At 39.0% G+C, this 19151-nt stretch overlaps 1 protein-coding gene and 1 long non-coding RNA gene across 2 annotated transcripts in view; both read left to right on the forward strand.

Moving 5' to 3' along the window:
• Positions 1-19151, forward strand: part of ZFAND3 (zinc finger, AN1-type domain 3) — a 242705-nt gene that overhangs the window by 37779 nt on the left and 185775 nt on the right. The gene's annotated exons all lie outside the window — the stretch shown is intronic.
• On the forward strand, positions 4261-10180 carry LOC106727391. The gene is made up of 3 exons (XR_001363571.1): positions 4261-4364; positions 8593-8798; positions 9747-10180. It is a non-coding gene; the product is annotated as an uncharacterized LOC106727391 (long non-coding RNA).

Raw genomic sequence — 19151 nt, forward strand, 5'->3', positions numbered from 1 at the left:
ATTGAATCTTCTCCGAAGAGACTAATTGCTAGGCCTAACCATTGGCAAGATATTATGCATTCAGCAAGCAGATCAGGGTGGAGACTTGTTTTGGGGCAGACTAGATGCAGAGACTCCTCCCTGGAAGGCTGAAGGAGCGGTGCGACAGAGGATAAGTTGGAGGCATGAAGCTGGCTGTTAATATAGGGGTGGGGTGAAAGTTATATTATATTTGGTCTGTTCCACACGGAAAAGAAGCAGTAAAGATGGCTAGCAGGTACTGAAAGGGAGGTTTTAAATCTCTTAACAGTGAGAATGGGAACAGAAAGTGAGTAAGGTGGCTGTTCTAGAGCACGCTGATTCCGAGGATCACACTTTCTCGTTTTTTTTCTCTCATTAGACCAAACTGATAATAAAACTTATTTTAACCCTGTCTTTGAAACACCCCAGACTGTATCTAGTAATTTGAAGATATCATGAAATCCAACCTCTAAAATTCTTAAAGGTGTCATTTAGTGCAGTTATATAAACTATATGCTATTCAGAATTTTGGTTATTTTTTAAGCAAGGGAAAGGTATATTGTTGAATCAGATATACAATAGTGGTCAGAGTAATGAATTACTCATAAGAATTTAAGATATGGAGGGGAATTGGTCAAGTAGTAACTGAAATTTACACTGATTGATTCATAATTTTTTTTTCGTTCCACCCCTACCTGAATATAGTAATTTGGGAGTTACTTACTCCCTGAATATCTAGTCCTTTGATGAGAACCTTGCTCAGTGTTTATCCTTAGGAAACAACCAAATCTCCTTGTGTTTATTCACTTGATTTAGTATCTTTAAAGTGGGAGAAATGAGAGGACTTGTTAGAATATAAAATCATTTTCAGAAGGAAAAAAACATACAGGTCAGAGATCAGAAATGTCACATTTTCCATGTCAGAAAATGTGAGCAGTTGATGGATCTGAGTATATGGCAGTTCTTTGTACTATTGCAGTTTTTTAAAGTTTGGAATTAAGTAAAAATTAAAAGCAAAACAATTTTTGCATGCTAAAGTTCCAGCCAATTTCTTTTGTTGTACCGAGATGCTAGGAGAGCCCATTCTAATGACTGGGTAATGACCAAATTTGGTTCTGTGGCAAGAATTACGTAGTACCCCAGCACTGAGGACAATGACCCAAAAGGTCCAAGATTTGACTCAAATATCAGGGTAGTTGGCATGGAAGCTCTGAGTGATTAAAAAAAAGACTAGCCCTAGCTAGTTTGGCTCAGTGGATAGAGGGTCAGCCTTCGGACTAAAGGGTCCTGGCGTTTGATTCCGGTCAAGGACACATGCCAAGGTTTCGGGCTCAATTCCCAGTAGGAGGTGTGCAGGAGGCAGCCAATCAATGATTCTCTCTCATCATTGATGTTTCTATCTCTTTCTCCCTCTCCCTTTCTCGCTGAAATCAATAAAAATATATTTTAAAAAAAAGACTAAATATGACTTAGTTTAGAGCTCTCATTCATTCCTTCTCAGTTTTTCTGTGATGATTCACATTGAAAAATTAGATTGGTGATGTGGTTTGTGATTTCAATAACATTTTTTTTTTTAAACAGAGATCTGAATGATGTCATCAAGTCTGCATCAGGAATATTTTTTAGCTTTCATATGAGTATAAATTTTAGAGCCTTCTCACTATCAAATACTTTGCATAAAGCAGATACTTTTGTAGGCCTGGTTATTGCTGAAATCTAGTTATGTGACTTTTTTTTCTAAGCCATCAGTGTCCTAGCCATTAATTTTTGTAATCAATTCACAGCCCTATGTTTGTATACACTCAAGCACTTATAAATAAAAAAGATGCTATTCTTTGTATCTGCATGAGGGAATGAGTCCTTGGGTGACCAGGTGTCTCACTAATTGAGATTAATTTTTTTGCTTTTGATACTTGCTGATTCGACTGCCTTCTGAGTAACATGATGAACACATTCTAAATTTGTTGTTGATGGCTTGATGAAGTTTTTGGGTACATTTCCTCATGTTGCAAAGTTCTAATAAAATGACTAAATCTACTTTTGATTCATTCTAGTCAGCAGCTTCACACTTTTTAAAATTTACTTAAGGATTTTTCTGAATCAACAATATTTGCTTTTCATATTTGCATTATTTCCTCCCCCCACCCCCCCGGCTTAATAGTAGAAATGATGGTTTCATATTGCATTTGTATCAGATTTCTTTAGCTGATAGTACTTGTTCTTATTCAATAGTAGCTTCCCCAAATGATTTTTGGATACATAGGAGGGAAGGAAAAAAATGAAAGGCCAAAGTTAGTTGCGTGCATTGAGTTTTCTTTTGCTTTCTTCCTATAGGTTAAACAACCACCCTCATTTTTTAACCTGTTAGCAATTTACTAAGTTCGTAAGACCCTGCTATTACACCTCCATGCAGTACTTTTTTTTTCCCCTTACAGTGACTTAGGCACCAGCTGCTCTTCCAGGTTTACAAAGAGGACCCACACGAAATGATTCAGCACATAAACCCCTCTCTTAGAGCATCAGTTCATCAAACCAGTCTTTTTGTTTTGTCAGCCATTCCAAGTCTATATTTTCTTCTGTAGGGGCTTCAGAAATAATTAATGATTCTTCTGTTGATGAAAATACCTCCTTAGATGTCTGCTGCACATTAAATATGTTGTTAGAATAACAGATATGGCTGCCTAGCCTTTTTTAGACCTTTGCAGATATGTGTAATTGTGAGGATGTTCATTTGAAGATCTATAAAGAGTTAGAGCTTATCAAAGTATAATTTGAAACACCAAAGGATAATTCTTAGTGTCACAATGGCTGTTATTTTATTTGAATGGGATTTTCTTATAGTATACTAGAGGCCTGTTGCACGAAGAGATTTGTGCAATAGGCCTTCCCTTCCCCTGGCTGCCGGCACCAGTTTTCCTCCGGCACCCAGGACCCAGGCCCTTGCTTCGTCCGGAATCTTCAGTCTTCGCTGCTCTGGTTGGAGCCTTCGGTCTTCGCTGACCCAGGCCCTCGCTTCGGCCGGAGCCTTCGGTCTTCGCTGCTCCGGTCGGAGCCTTTGGTCTTCGCTGCTCTGGTTGGAGCCTTCGGTCTTCGCTGCTCCGGCAGGAGCCTTCGGTCTTCGCTCCGCTGCTTCTCGCCTATGTATGCAAATTAACCGCCATCTTTGTTGGGTTAATTTGCATACTCTCCTGATTGGCTGGTGAGTGTACTCGCTTCGGCCGGAGCCTTCGGTCTTCGCTGCTCCGGTCGGAGCCTTTGGTCTTCGCTGCTCTGGTTGGAGCCTTCGGTCTTCGCTGCTCCGGCAGGAGCCTTCGGTCTTCGCTCCGCTGCTTCTCGCCTATGTATGCAAATTAACCGCCATCTTTGTTGGGTTAATTTGCATACTCTCCTGATTGGCTGGTGAGTGTAGCGGAGGGATGGTCAATTTACATGTTTATTATTAGGTAAGATTGACTAGAGGCCCGATGCACGAATTCGTGCACCAGTGGGGTCCATTGGCCTGGCCTGCAGGATTGGGCCGAAACCAGCTCCCCGACATCCCCCGAGGGGTCCTGGATTGCGAGAGGTCACAGGCCAGGCTGAGGGACCCCACTGGTTTGGGCGCAGCCCCCTGTATCACACAGAGCCGCAGGGCGATCAGGGGGTTTGGACGCTGCCCCCTGTCACGCTGATCCCGGTGCCGGGAGCCTCGCTGCTCCGCTGATCCCGGTGCTGGGAGGCCTATTACCCTTTTACTATATAGGATAGAGGCCTGGTGCATGGGTAGGGGCTGGCTGGTTTGCCCTGAAGGGTGTCCTGGATCAGGGTGGGGGTCCCCACTGGGGTGCCTGGCCAGTCTGGGTGAGGGGCTGAGGGCTGTTTTCCGGCTGGCGAGTGACTAAAGCTTCCAACCGCTCCTTGTTTTCTTTTCTTTTTTTTTTTTTTTTCTGGGCCAGCTTTAGCTCTGAGGCCTCGCTGCTGAAAACATAGATACAATGTTGCGGTCTGAGCCCGGCTGAATGGAAGCCCTTTTCTGGGGTTTTGTTTAGCTTCTTATTTGCAACATAGTATATAGTTGCTTAGAGTTGCAACTGAGAGGCTGGCAAGTTAGGCGGAGAACGTTGGAATCTGCAGCAAGCAAGCCTCGTGCTCGCTTCAGTGCCTGGCTGCCGGCCGCCATCTTGGCTGACAGTTAATTTGCATATACTCACTGATTAGCCAATGAAAAGGGTAGCGGTCGTACGCCAATTACCATGTTTCTCTTTTATTAGTGTAGATAATTGGGACCAGATGGTATACTTTATGCCTTCCCTTCCCTTTGTAAGGTTTTTGGCTGATTAAATTATATGACATTGGGAAAGATTTTATCTTGACAAGTGAAAGAGGTAGGTGAATGATAAATAACATTCATTTCCACTATTGCCTGCAAACTGGGATTAGAGTAGTTTTGTTAGTAGTCAACTGGAAGACAGATACTATGAAGTCAATAATATGTGGCTTCAGTAAAGATACCACTTAAATGAAAATGGACCTGAATTGCTCATGCAGTTTACCATCATTTATATCCATTAATAAAATGATAGTTTATTTTGAAAAACCTATCACTATATCCATGGCTTTTAATTGTTTAACTATTGTGATAGTTTATTTTGAAAAACCTTTGCACTTACTGAGTTTTGTTGGCCTTTCAAGCCCCCAAATTCATTTGTAAAAGTCATTAGATCTTCTATCACTATATCCATGGCTTTTAATTGTTTAACTATTTTTTTCTCAGTTTCTGAGTTGTTGATTTGGTAAGGTTGTTATGATTTTCTTCTCTTCAGCCTTCAAATGTCCCAAAGGGGGGCAGAACAATTTTGAGTGCTAATTACCAATGGCACTTTTCAGGTAGTTAAATACATCCAACGTAAAGGAAACTTTATAGGATTAAAAAAAAAATTCTGTGCTGCTTTCTAGGATGGTGGTGTCTAAAGCTAATTTTATTCCATGGATGGACTTCCAAAAGCATGGACTCATAAAATTGTATTTCTTCAGTGAAAATATTTTTACCAAAATGAAACATCATTTATGAAAATATCTAAAAGAGTAAAAAAGTTTGTGAAAAAGAGACATTATCTTACTCTAAACTGGTCATTCTGGAGCAGCACTGTCCAATAAAAATTTCTGTGTTGGTGGAAATGTCTTGTTATCTGTGCTGTCCAGTATGGTGGCTACCGGCCACTTGTGGTTATTGAGCACTTGAAATGTGACTTATGTGACTGAGGAACTGAATTTTCCAATTCATTTTAATCTAAATAGCCACATGTGATGTGACAGCACAGTTCTATGCTGATGTACTTTGTACTAGACAGCACAGTTTTGAATCATTACATTGAGTACCTAAGCTAGAGGTTCTGAAAGAAAGTGATCCCATTAGGATTTTCTTGAAGCTGAAGACCTAACCACTGCTTGGAGTTACTCTTGATTTTTCCATAAAATAAATAAGGGCCATCTTCTACTCTCAGTTTTTACATTAAGGAGGTTTTGAAATGTTCTTTCTGATCTATTTAGTAAAGCATTTACTAAGTCTTAGATGAGCATGCAGTAGTCAGCGTATTGTGTTATAGGTTAGATTAGTTCTCTAGCTCAGAGAGACAGTTTTAGTGACCTGAGAGTTTTATTGCCTAATATCTCAAAACTACTGGACTTGGAAGTGGAAATAGCAGCTATTGCCTTTTCACAACAAATCTTTTTTTGGCTACTTCCTGTACCTGTCACCTTTATCTTTATTACTTATTTATTTTATTTGAAAAATTTTTGCCTACAGGTATTCTTTCCTTTATAAAATTCATATGTAGGTAAATCTGGGAGTAATATTTCATGTTATGAAAGTACTAGAGGCCCGGTACATGAAAATTCATGCACTGGAGGGGAGGGGGTCTCTCGGCCCAGCCTGGTCCCTCTCACAGTCCCGGAGCCCTTAGGGGTGGGAGGCGACCCGGCAATCGGGATGGCAATGCCCCATAACACCTCTGCTACTGCCACTGCTGGCAGCGCAAGCCTCGGCCGACCCTGGTTACTTGAGCTTTGGGTGGCCCTGGGTGCAGGCCCCCAGCCTTGCCACGTGCCTGCCACCCTGGCAGGGGCCTGGTCCCTCTCACAGTCCCAGAGCCCTTAGGGGTGGGAGGCGACCCAGCAATCGGGATGGCGATGCCCCATAACACCTCTGCTACTGCCATTGCTGGCAGCGCAATCCTCGGCCGACCCTGGTTACTTGAGCTTTGGGTGGCCCTGGGTGCAGGCCCCCAGCCTTGCCACGTGCCTGCCACCCTGGCAGGGCTGAGGAGACAGGGTGCTGCCATCTTGTATTGGCGCTGCCATCTTTAAGGGCATGGCAGTCAATTAGCATATTCCCTCCTTATTGGCTGTGGGTGCTGCCATCTTTGAGGGCAGGGCAGTCAGTTAGCATATTCCCTCCTTATTGGCTGTGGGCGCTGCCATCCTTGCAGTGTTGTGAGGGTCAATTAGCATATTCCCACTTTATTAGATAGGATTCTTGCTTTTTAAGGTAGTCTTAATAGGTTACTCTAGCATCTCTAAAGTTTCTCATCAACCTTAAGTTATTCAAGCCATCAATTGAAGGTCAATTAGAAACAAAACTTTGTTAATGGGGAAATAGATTCTGTGTACAAAAAAATAATTTTTGATTATATATTGCATGAAGTAAGGCATAATTGTCTCAAGAAACTAGCCAGTTAGCCATGAACTGGTGGTGAGCTATCTCCTCACATTTCCATCTGCTTCATTCTAAGCTGCCTCAATTTCCTTGATTGTACTATAGCAGCAAGAAATCTATTTTTGTAAAGTTACTATAAATAATGACGAAAAATAATTTTTTCACTCAAGTTCATTCTCTGAATTAGAAAAGTGGTTCTTAAGCAGTGTGAAGTAGAGGCTAATTTAGCCTTTTCATAAATAGGGTTTCACCCAAAGCAACCTTCCTCTGTGCATAGCTCAGTTTAATCCACAACTGAGATAAATAGGCTATAGGAAGATCGGTTTGGTGGAAAGGTTCACTAAAACATTTCATTAAGTATAAAAACACTTTTAGTTGTAATGCAGGAACTTGAGGGAGAATTTGATGGACATTATTCTAACTTGAGAAGTGCTTTTACTGGTAGTGTTGTAAATGTTGAAAAACAAAAGAGAAAGGATACTATTAATGGAGACAGGATAGTGATCTGAATTAGCTGATGTGCCTTATATTTGAACATGTTTATTGTACATTTTTTAAAAAGCATTATTGAGGTATGTTTGAGATATGTATATATCTGTGAAACCCTCCTCCCCCACTTCCCTCCCCCCTTCCTTGTTCCCCTCCTCCTTCCCCTCTTCTTCTCCCTCTTCCTCCCTCCCTTCACTCTCTAAAAATCAATGGAAAAAATATCCTTGGGTGAGGATTAGCAAAGAAAAAAAAGAATGAATGTTGGATTTTATAAAATGCTTTTTCTGTGTCTGTTGAGATGATCATATGGCTTTTCTCTTAGTTTGTTAATCTAGTGAATTGATTATACTAATTGGTTTTCAAATGCTGAACTAGTCCTGCATTTTTTAGATAAGCCCTGCTTCATGATGCATTATCCTTTTAATAGATAATGTGGATTCAATTTGATAAGATTGTATTAAGAATTTTTACATCTATATTTATCATGGGTATTAGTCCGTAGTTTTCTTATCTTAACAATGTTTTGTCTGGTTTTATTATCACAGTAAATTCTGACCACATGGAATGAGATTAAGCTCCACTTCAGTTGTCTGTAAGAATTGTTTTGGTGGTATTATTTCTTCCTTAAATGTTTGGTAGAGTTCATCAATGGAGCCATCTATGCCTGGAGTTTTCTTTGTGGGATGGTGACTACTTTTAATAAAGATAAAGGCCTATTCAGATTAATTTTTTGGGTGAGCCTCGGTGGCTTGTCTTTTCAGTAATTTTGTTTATTTTATGCTACTTGTCGTATTTATAGTTTAGAGTAGTTCACAATATTCTGTTTTTTTAAATACTCTAAAACTATAGTGACGACACTTCTTTCTTATACAGGTAATTGGTATCTTCTCTTGCTCTCTCTCTTTTTTCCTTATCCTGGCTAGACATTTGTTGTTGTTGTTGTTTTTTGTTTGTTTTAATCAGTTTTATTGATTGTCTCAAAGAACCAACCAACTTTTGGTTTCATTTCTTATCTCTCTTGTTTTTGATTTCCATTTAAAACATTTTTTCACTATGCTTTTTATCATTTCCTTCTTTCTGCAGTCTGAGTTTTAATTTGTTCTTCAGGTTCTAGTTTCTTAAGGTGGAAGAAAAACAAAGGAGGAAGGATACCATTAATTGGATACAGCTGGGTTTATTGATTTAAGATATTTTCTATTAAGATGTTTAATATTATAAATTTCTACCTAAGTACTGATTTATTAGTAGTAGCCTACAAATTCGGCCATGTTGTTCTTATAATGTTATCTGCTAAATCTAACATCTGTGTTAGTTTTGGGTTGGTTCCTAGCTTAGTCCTTTCAGGTTACTATGTAACAAAATACCACAGACTGGATGGCTTATAAACAACAGAAATTTATTTCTCACAGTTCTGGAGGCTGGAAGTCCAAGATCAGGATGCACGTATGGTTGAGTAAGGTCTCTTTTCCAGATCTTAGACTTCTCATTCTATGTTTCCTCACATGATGGAAGGGCTAAGCACTGATACAACTTATGAAGGCTCCACCCTCATGACTTAACCCTTCCAAAGGTCCTTCCTCTTTCTGCTAAATTTAATCATGAGGAAACTAATTAGGTAAATCTGGAATGTTGGACATTGCATAAAAATAGATTTTTGACCAAGGCTTAGCAGCGGTTCTCAACCTGTGGGTCGCGACCCGCACTTATGAGGCAAGATCTTCTTGAGTATTTTACCCATTGCCTCTGAATTACGAGTTTTCTGGATCTGACCTTTGGGAACAGCACTATTCCCAGCCCGTGTCCATGACAGGTACTATTACCCCTAATCCTTTTGGATGATTCTTTCCCTGGCCTTGAATTGTTCTTTAAATATGCATGTGCTTATTCTACTCTATGAACTCTAGCTGAGTTGGATTTAGGACTCTTAGCTTAGGGCACCTGCCAGGCAGGACCAGCTATAAAATTTGCAGGGCTCATATAAAATTAAAGTGTGACCCTTTGTAAAAATTATTTAGAATTTCAAGACAGTAACTTCAGAGCATTAAATCAAACACAGGCCCCTTCTGAGCTGCAGATGCACAGGTTTCGTCCCCCAGAAGCCAGTGCCTACTCAGGGTTTCACCTCACTTTCCCTTTCCTGTTCCAGGGCTTGGAAACTCCATAGGGCTTGTCTCCTTTATGTCCCATGTCTCAGGATTCACTGTCCTTTTTTTTTTTTTTTGCCAGATGTTCATAGTATTTAAGATACTTTCTATTAAGATGTTTAATATTATATTTTTTCTGTTTTTATATTATTTTTTCTGTTTTTAAAAATTTTGTTATTTTTTTCAGGCAGGAGGATAAATTCAGTTCCTACTAGTCTTAATCTTAGCTCGAAGTAGTTATTTGTAGTGTAAAGATCTGATAGCTTCTTTTTTTGTTTAAGGATTTGGTAGCTTTTGTGTCAAGTTAAGATTCCCCTATTTGGTCTTTTGGCTTGACATTTTGTTTGGATAGCTGTTTGGGATAAAATTTGTCTTGTGTCATTTGCTGATATATTTTCCACTCTCTATTCCTTGGCTAGATGGTCTTGAAGTGGAAGCAAATATCCTGGTAACTATCAACTCATTTTCTGAATTGGACTACTTGATTTCAAGCAAACATTAACTTCCTGCTTGAAATCACTCTGCCCTTATTCTTCCCCATGTTGCATTTAAATGCAAACTGCAGATGGGTGAGGAAATTTCTCTTTTCTCCCATCTCCTGCAAAGTACACTATACCCTTGCAGTGCAATTGGATTGGCATTTGTACAGTAAGGTATTAACAGCCTTTCAGATATGCCCTGCCCTATTAGCAACAATATACAGTGATACAAAAATGAATTTGTCAAGAGTTTTATGGCTCTATGATCTATTGTACAATATTAATCCTGCTGCAGTGTTATTAAGTCATTTTTCATCTCCCCTCAAATTAATGTTGACGTTCTATTACTAGATTTTTTTCTTGTCCCCAGATTAAAACATAAAGGAAAAAGTCTTTCCTGCTACAATATTAAAATTAATTACAGGGTAAGCAGTACCTTGCTTGGTGAAGTAGAATCCTCCTGGAAAATTTTTAACATTAATTTATTTCTCTGTTTTTCTACTTGTTTTTGTGCACACAAAAAAACACAATTAGAACATACAGTACTTCTAAGGGCACAAAGAGAATATAATATAGCAAGGGGAGTGGGTAGATTAAAGTACATAAGATTTTCCAGACAGAAAATTAAAAAAAGCGGGGGCCTGAGATTGGGAGAACCACACCTATCTAGTGTTTCTAGCCTAAAGGGTGAAAGAATTTGGGCTGATTTAGGACCATATTATGTTATGTTCACGGGAATAAAATGTTCCTTCTAGTCCAAGAAATTAGGGCCATTTAAAAATCACATGGTGAGGTCAACATTTATAAATCAGGGTAGTGTCATAATCAGTACTCAGGAATAATTTTGTTCCAAAACTAAGACTAAATGATGCTTTTCTGTGAATGCTTTCTTTAACATTTTTTGATTGATTGATTGATTGATTGATTTTAGAGAGAGGAAGGGGGGGAGATTGATTGATTTGTTGTTCCACTTATTTATGCATTTATTGGTTAATTCTTGTATGTGCCATGATTGGGAAGATTGAGTTTGCACTGTTGGCATATTGGGACAGTACTCTAACCCGCTGTGCTAATTGACCAGTTTACTTTTTTTTTTTATTTTAAATAACTTATCATTTTCAACCATATGGGAGTAGTTATAAGTCTCATGTGACCTCTGTAATGAGATCTCAGGGTATTTTGGTGATTTCTGTTAATGGTTAGATAGGTAATCTGGAATGCTAATTGTTACTGTGGGAGGGATTCTACAGTAATTATTTAAGCCAAGATGTAAATTTTAACTTAAAATATTTATATTTTTGAATGAAAGAAGCAAGCTGAAATGTAGTTATATTGTGTAACTATATAAAATATAACATGAATAATTAAAACATTTTTTTGTAGAAAACCAACATTAGTTATAAAAATTTAGCCAATTAAATACATTGTTGTTACTTTAAATTGTATAAGTAGTGTAGCATCCTTCAAGAGGGTGAGAATTGGAGGTAGGATGAGGAAAATTGATGTTGAATCTCTAGCAGGTTGGAAAAATCACCATTTATCACATGGATACAGTGAATATTCAGATTTTATTGTCATTTTTATGAATAATATACAGAAGTAAGAGTAAAAGATAGTAACAAACCTTTAGGAATTTAAATTAGAATTTCAGGGTAGCAAACCTCTTTGTATCAAGTAGATTTTGGCATGCAAATATCGTAAAAGATGAAAGAATACCGTCACATGTACATTTAGTGGAATGTGGTGGTCTGTATTCTTATATTGTGTGACAAAATATTGTGTGGCAAAATATTGTGTGACAGTGCCCTTCCTGATAAATGACTACCTGATGAAAATACAATATTTTCTTTTTATCTCTAGAAATATAAGAATATAGAGTGCTGCTTTCTGTCTCTGCATTCATCTGATTATCTAATTGTGAATCATCTTCCTCTTAATTTTCTTCTGTTTGCTGTTAGAGGCAGAAAATGAAAAGCTCTGAATTCTCAACTATATTCATTGAAAGCTAAAAGCAGGCTACAGAGATGGTGTCACCAGTCTTTTTTAATTTCTCCTTTAAACATGATGCAAATATTTTGGACAATTGTTGTATTAAGTTTCTCCTTAACACCTGAATTATCTTGTAATCTCAGATGTATCTGTTCATCTAACAAGTCTTCATTGAGTCCCTACTGTGCTAAAGGCATGTGCTAATATCTGTAGACTGAATTTCTAACTAATTCTTCCAGGAAACAAAAAAGTACAGATTGTCTGAAGATGTTTTTGATTTGGCCTACAGTATTTTAAAAGTAGGGGAGATTTCACAAAAATTTTGAGTGTTTGGCTTCTCTTTAAAAATGTAATAGTTTTCTTTTCTCTTTTAATTTCTGTGTGACAGAGTTCTGGTCAAGATGGTGGTGTAGGTAAAGGCATTATTTGTAACCTCCCACAGCCTCATCAAAATTACAACTAAATTACCGAATGACCATCATTCATAACTACCTGAAATCTAGCTGAACAGAAGTTCTAAAACTGAGGATAAATAGAAGAAGCCACATCGAGACTGGTAGGAGAAGTGGAGATGCAGGTGGGCTGGTCACCCCCACACTCATATGTGGTGGTTAAAATCAAGAAGGATATCTCAGCTACAGAGGTCCCCTCCAGGAGCAAGGGGTCGTCCTAGCCCCATATAAGAACCCCCAGCCTAGGGTTCCAGTGCTGGGAAGACATGTTCCCATAAATTCTGACTGTTAAAACCAGCAGTGAGTGTTGTTGAGTGAGATGGAGGGCTCTGGAGTCCCAGCAGTCCCTCTTAAAGGGCCTACACATGGACTTACTCTGACTCACTCACTCTGAGCTCCAGTGCTAGGTTAGGAGTTTGAAGTTGCCAAGGATACCAGAGGAAGAATTGAATTGTTTGATTTCAAGGCAAAGACTGGAGGGGCATCGTGCTCCCAGACAGAAGTGCTGACAGAAGCCATTGCTCCTTTGCTGAGCCCTCCCCCTACAGAGTCCATAGGCAGGCGTCAAATCTGAATCTCCATCAATCTGGCTAACACTGGTGATTTCCCTGAGATCCCGCCCACCCAACTGGCAGGCCTGCCCAAGCCGTTTCTAGTGGATTTTTCATACAAATGACCGATCTTGATTCATGCATGCCCATACCTCATGCTAAGTCACCCCAGGCTCAGCAGTAGCAGCAGCCGGCCTTGGTTCACAGTTTGGCCTCTCCTGGGCACCTCTAAGCCCGGCACAAGTAGCAGCCATCTGCAGATTGCTCTCTGGCTTATGCCAGGTGGCCCCCAGGCATTGGCTGATCTTGCACCTTCTGTGAGGCCCCAGAGCCAGAGCACTCAGTGGACAGCTTCAGACCACATCCTACCACCTCCGTGAGTGACACACTCAAGGGATAGACTTGGTGGGCATCAAAGCCCCACTGAAGCAAATCCCGCTCAGTAGGTTTGGCCCTTGCACGGTAGCTCCTCCACTGTGGTTGCACCCAGTCCTCACAGCCAGTTGGCCTGGGGGGTGGGCAGTTCCTCCCAGTGACATGCCAATAGCAATCAAGGCTCAACTACAACATGACATTGCACATAGCCTACACAGGGGTGGGGGGGAGGTTGTGTACCTAGAGTGCCCAGCTCAGGTGACTGGGGAGGAGGGGCTGCACCACTGGGCCTTGCAGGACACCTTCTACGGCCACTCTACCAAGATTGGGAGATGGAACATCGCTACCTAATACACAGAAATAAACAGAGGCAGCCAAAATGCAGAGACAAAGAAACAGGTCCAAATGAAAAAACTGGAGAAATCTCCAGAAAAAGAACTAAATGAAATGGAGGCAAGCAAAGTACCAGATACAGATTTCAAAACAGTGGTTATAAGGATGCTCAAGAAACTTAGTGAGAACCACACAGCATATAAAAGGACATGGAAACCATAAAAAAAAGAACCAGTCAGAAAGGAGGAATAACACTAACTGAAATGAAGAATAAAGTACAGGAAATCAACAGTAGATTAGACGAAGTAGAAAATCAAATCAGCAATTTGGAATACAAGGAAGCAGAAAACACCCAATCAGATCAGGAAAAAGAAAAAAGACTCCAAAAAATGAGGAGCTGAGGGGACTGGGTGCTGCCATCTTGTGGCTGTGGGCGCCGCTATCTTTGAGGGTGTGGTAGTCAATTAGCATATTCCCTCCTTATTGGCCGTGGGCGTCGCCATCTTTGTGATGGCGTGATGGTCAATTAGCATAGTCCTTCTTTATTAGATAGGATTATTGACTATATTTCCTATGCTGTATGTTGTTTTTTTTTAAATGTCTTTATTGATTTTAGAGAGAGAAGGGAAGGGAGAAGGAGAGAGAGGAACACTGATGAGAGAGAAGCATCAATTGGCTGGCTCCTGCATGCCCCCTACTGGGGATTAAGCCCACAATCCAGGTATGAGCCCCTACTGGGAATCGAACCTGCGACCTCTAGGTGCATGGGATGACATTCAACCAACTGATCTACACCGGCCAGGACTCCTATGCTGTACTTTACATCCTCATGACTATTATGTAACTACCAATCTACACTTCTCATTCCCTTCACCCCCAACACCCCTCCCCTATGCCAACCGTTAGTCTGTTCTCTATACCTATGAGTCTGTTTCTGTTTTGTTTGTTCTTTAAATTTCACACATAAGTAAAATCGTATGATATTTGCCATTCTTTTACTGACTTATTACATTTAGCATAATACCCTCTAGGTCCATCCATGCTGTCCCAAATGATAATATATTTTTTAAAACTGAAATAAGGAAGTTTATTACAGGGCCTGGAAGAAGTACCTTCTGCATTGAGCATCTGGTGGTTAGTGTGTGTCATAGCGACTGGTCATTCCGCCGTTTGGTCGATTTGCATAGTAGCCTTTTATTATATAGGACAAGCTAACTTTGTTCCATACTCAACTTGTTATTAAGAAGCCTAAGTCATAACTATGTCCATGAAAAAAATTTTTTAGATTGCTTGCTAAATGTTCCAGGCATTGGGGAGTACAAAAATGATTATCATATGATCTCATTCAGATAGCCTACGATTACCAGTTTTAAAACTTACTTCTGAATGTAGGTCAGTGAGTTATCTCAGACCCAGTATTCAAGAATGTTTAGATTGGAGTGGGGTTTTATTTTGAATCAGATTATGGTACCCACTGACATAGTTTGAAATTTAACTCCAGTTCTAGGAGAGATTCAGAACAAAGGAGGGGGGTTTAAGTGCATGCCCAGCATGAGAGATTCCAAGCATGAGAGATCCCATTCCTGTAATAAGAGGAGTCAGAAGTTACAGGTGATGATGTTCAGAGGCATTAGCTTCTAGATTTAAAAGAAATGGTTTAGAGCAGTGGTCGGCAAACTGCGGCTCGCGAGCCACATGCGGCTCTTTGGCCCCTTGAGTGTGGCCATGAGGTTTCAATCGCACTGTATGTGCGCGCCCGCACGTGGTATTTTGTGGAAGAGCCACACTCAAGGGGCTGCAGTTTGCCGACCACTGGTTTAGAGTTTTGAATTTGCTCTCGAAGTCTTCCAGGGCAATATCTTATGTTCATTTAATCGGTAATTTTATTACCAAAAAGTTTACAATCAAATGGAAAGTTAGTAGAAAAAAACTATTTTCTTTATAGATATTTAAAATATGGTCCTCTAATGTACTTTTCTGAGAAAAATGAGAATAGCTGTTACTCGTGTATGGTATTGGGACTATAAACCTAAATCTGTAAAACCTAAAAAAGTCATAAGTATTCTCAAAGTAGTAGTTGTCTGCTTTCAACGAGTAGCTCAAAGTTACCTGCTGAATTTTTGTCAATTCTAAGCACTGCTGTATAAACACTGTTAACCCCTGTGTGAACACTGCTGTCTTGATAGAGAACTTATGAGACCATTTGCTTGTCCTTTGTTGAATCAAGATTAAAAGGAGAGGAGAGAAGCAAGAGACAGAGAGGTTAGTTAGCATTCTGACTCCTCACTGGAAACTGGTGTGGATCTAATGACTCTAGGTTATGATTTGCTTAGTTCTCAACTGCTTTCTCTTTTAAGGGAATACCACAAGTTTACCCTGCTATCTAAAAGTAGAGCATTCCTGGGAAACTTTGTAAGTCATAATGGTGTAAAAGCAAAGAAGCTATGACAATTTTTATGGAAAAAAATTTGGAATATTCCCAGATGCAAAAAATAACCTACCAAATTATGCCAGATAATACACAAAACCTAAAATAACACTAAATATAGTAAAAGCAGGAATGGTATGGTAAATACACAGCCTGTGTAAAGTAGTAATAATGTATGTATAGTGTATGTAATGTATATTTCACTAGGACTGATTTCCCTGTAAGTATAAAATAATGTAACACTACACTTTTGTATACCCATCAGTCTGATACTCAAGCAATAGACTTGTCTATTTTATCCATTACTGGATGCCAGCTAGAAGAGATTACTTTGCTACTAGCAGAACCAAAAGTAATTTCCACAGCTTTTAAGATTAGTAGGAATGGTGGGTGCAGGCAAGTTCAGTGTATACATGCTTTGTTTTATTCACCATGATCAAAAAGTGAGGGATACCTGTATTACTGTTGGACATGCCTTCAAAATGAAACATATCTTTAAGATAATGTATTTTAATGGATTTAGTATTTTTTCTGAGAAAAGTTCCGAGTTTCTAAGGCAAGTCTGGAACTGTTTTAATTACTTGCATATTCTTGCCCTTAGAGAGCATGTTTTGAAAATTGCTGGTTGTTAAAGTTACTGGAGTTGGAAGAAAACATTATATGTTAGATTTTTTTGGAAAACATTTTTAATGCTGCATTAGAAGTACAATATTAATTTTGCCAGTTGGTTGAAAAAACGAAGCAAAGTTCTCATAATAATGTTATCTTTGCCCTCACACAGCTGCATTATTACCCCATTGGGCTGTGTGATTAATGGTTTTTTTTCTGATAACCATAGAAGCACAGAGTATTCTTTCTGTATCACTGGGTATGAACTTTAATGCTGCTTTCCCAGTAAGCTGTGTAAATATGTGGTCTCAATATGTATCTCCAGTTTGACCTTTATACTTTCTATTCCTGCCAGACTTTGTGCTTGCTGTGGTATCTTGCTACATCTGTTGCAAACTCTTTCCCATTCCCCTACTCCTTGCCAGAAATGTTACTGTTATGAAATTTGTTTATTTTTCTCCATTCCTGACTTTCTGCATAATTTTCCTCCATGTAATTCAAGCTGTTCACATTCTCTGAGTACAGTTTCTAACTATAAGCTTACTGGTTTTTTGTTTTGTTTTGCAAACCTCAAATATACTACTTCCTAAATGCTTTTCTCAACTCCATGTGTCCTTTGAAGGTAACCCGTACTGTGATAAAATAAATATTTGATTTGTTTTCTTATATCTTCTAACAGCTCTTCTGTTCTTCCTGCTCACTTAAGGATGTGGTTGTTACTTAGATTGGTAGCTTTTTCCTCTTCTTCCTTTCTCCAGTATTTACTGAATATGCTCTATGTCAGAGACTTTTAGGCTCCAGAAATAAGAGCAATGAGAAGCTTGCCTAACTTTTAAGTGTCTAGTTTTTTATTCATTCCACAAATATTTAACTGAATACCTATCTAATGTATACTAGTCACTATCCTACCACTAGGGATATAGTAGAAAATGAAACTGGCAGTCTACCTTCATTTTTCTTATATTCTTGCAGGAGGAGAGATAAATATATAAATATGTAATATATCAGAAAGTGATGAGTGTTATGGAATAAAAAGGGGATAAGGGGGTGCTAGGGAAAGGGTGTATAAATCTGCAGGCTTCTTTATGTAAGGGAGGTTGGTTAATAAGTAAAGACCAAGCCATGTGGTATCTGGGAGAAACAGTGGCCAGGCAGAGGTGACAAGTGCAAAGGCCCTGAGGCTAGAGAGTATTTAAGATGTGTTCCAGAAACAGCAAAGACACCACTTTTAGCTGGTGCAGAGTAAAAGACAAAGAGATAGAGCCAATAGTAATAGAAGCTTAATGGCCACATGTGGCCAGTAATAACCATTTAGATGGTATCAGTCTAGCCCAGTGGTTCTCAACCTTGGCTGCACATTAGAATCACCTGGGAATCTTTTTAAAATCCTGATTTCTGGGCCACTGGTCTAGCCAGTACTCTTCTTCACCCTGCCTTTTTGGCCACTTCCATTATGTCTAGCCTTGCTTCAGGTGCTGATTCTTGGTCTAATTAATTATAGACATGGAGGTAAAGCTTGTTTTCTTTGTTGCAGAAAGAATGACTGTGGGCATGGCAGGAGTCCTTGAGCTGAATATAGGCCTTTTTGTCTTTTAAGAGATAGTTAGGAATAAGAATTTGTTGTCTTCCTCGGAGTCAATTTCCACCCAGGATATTGTGCCACATTAGAACCCAATGTTCTGTGAAAGGTCTCTTATAAATTCTGCAGGTTTGAATATTTTTCACTAGAAAAGTGGCTCTGGAAACCTCTAGAGGTATTAAGGAATAGCCCTGATTCTTAAAAGCATGTATCATCATTGTTTTCTAGAACTTAGCCTCTTGATTCATGAGAGAGGCATTTCCCTTCTATGTCTGTGGAGGGTTTCTTTTGTGAAAGAGGATCCCCTTAGGAATTGTGGTTAGCTTTTGATAGAGAAAAATATACTTCTTCAAACACCCACTGTACCTTGCAAGGTATTTGCTAGGAGTTTGCAGTGTATATCTGTTTATTGCAATGTTGTGATCTTAATTAGGGAATTTTTTTTCACATGCTCCTATTTTGTTAAACAGTAGCATATTTTAAAGGCATGTAGTGTACTTGTATTCTGTAAGTATTCATTTAGCAAATATTTGAGTATGCACTATATGCCTGGCACAATTTTTAAATTCTCTACAGATCCTCTTTAGAGTTTCATGTTTTTCAAAGGTTGTTCTCAATCTTTTAGCTTTAACATATTGTAAGCAACATAATGAAATCCTAATAGAAAAAAGATTTGTGGTCATTAAACTTTTTATATTCGTTCAGCATTCTTTCACACTTAACCCATTTGAAGATAAGCAAATGAAATGTTAAGAGATTTTTTTTGCCTCTGGTGATAAATCATGTTTGATAAAAACATTTAAATTTATAAATAGGCAATATGATTTGCATTTTTTGAAAATATTTTACTATTCTTGCTGACTGGCTTTCTTTAAGTTGATTGGGGCTTTTCTTTTAACTTACGTAATAAGGTTTGGGAACTGTGTTGTTTCTTAGACTAGGCTTTTAAATTCACTCACCCTTGAAGGGCTCTCTTCTGAATTTGTTTTTCTAGGCAGCACTTCCTGTGCTTAGAAAAAGAAAGGGTCT

Source organism: Myotis brandtii, unplaced genomic scaffold (assembly GCF_000412655.1).
Source record: "Myotis brandtii unplaced genomic scaffold, ASM41265v1 scaffold420, whole genome shotgun sequence".
NCBI classification, from domain to species: Eukaryota; Metazoa; Chordata; class Mammalia; order Chiroptera; family Vespertilionidae; genus Myotis; species Myotis brandtii.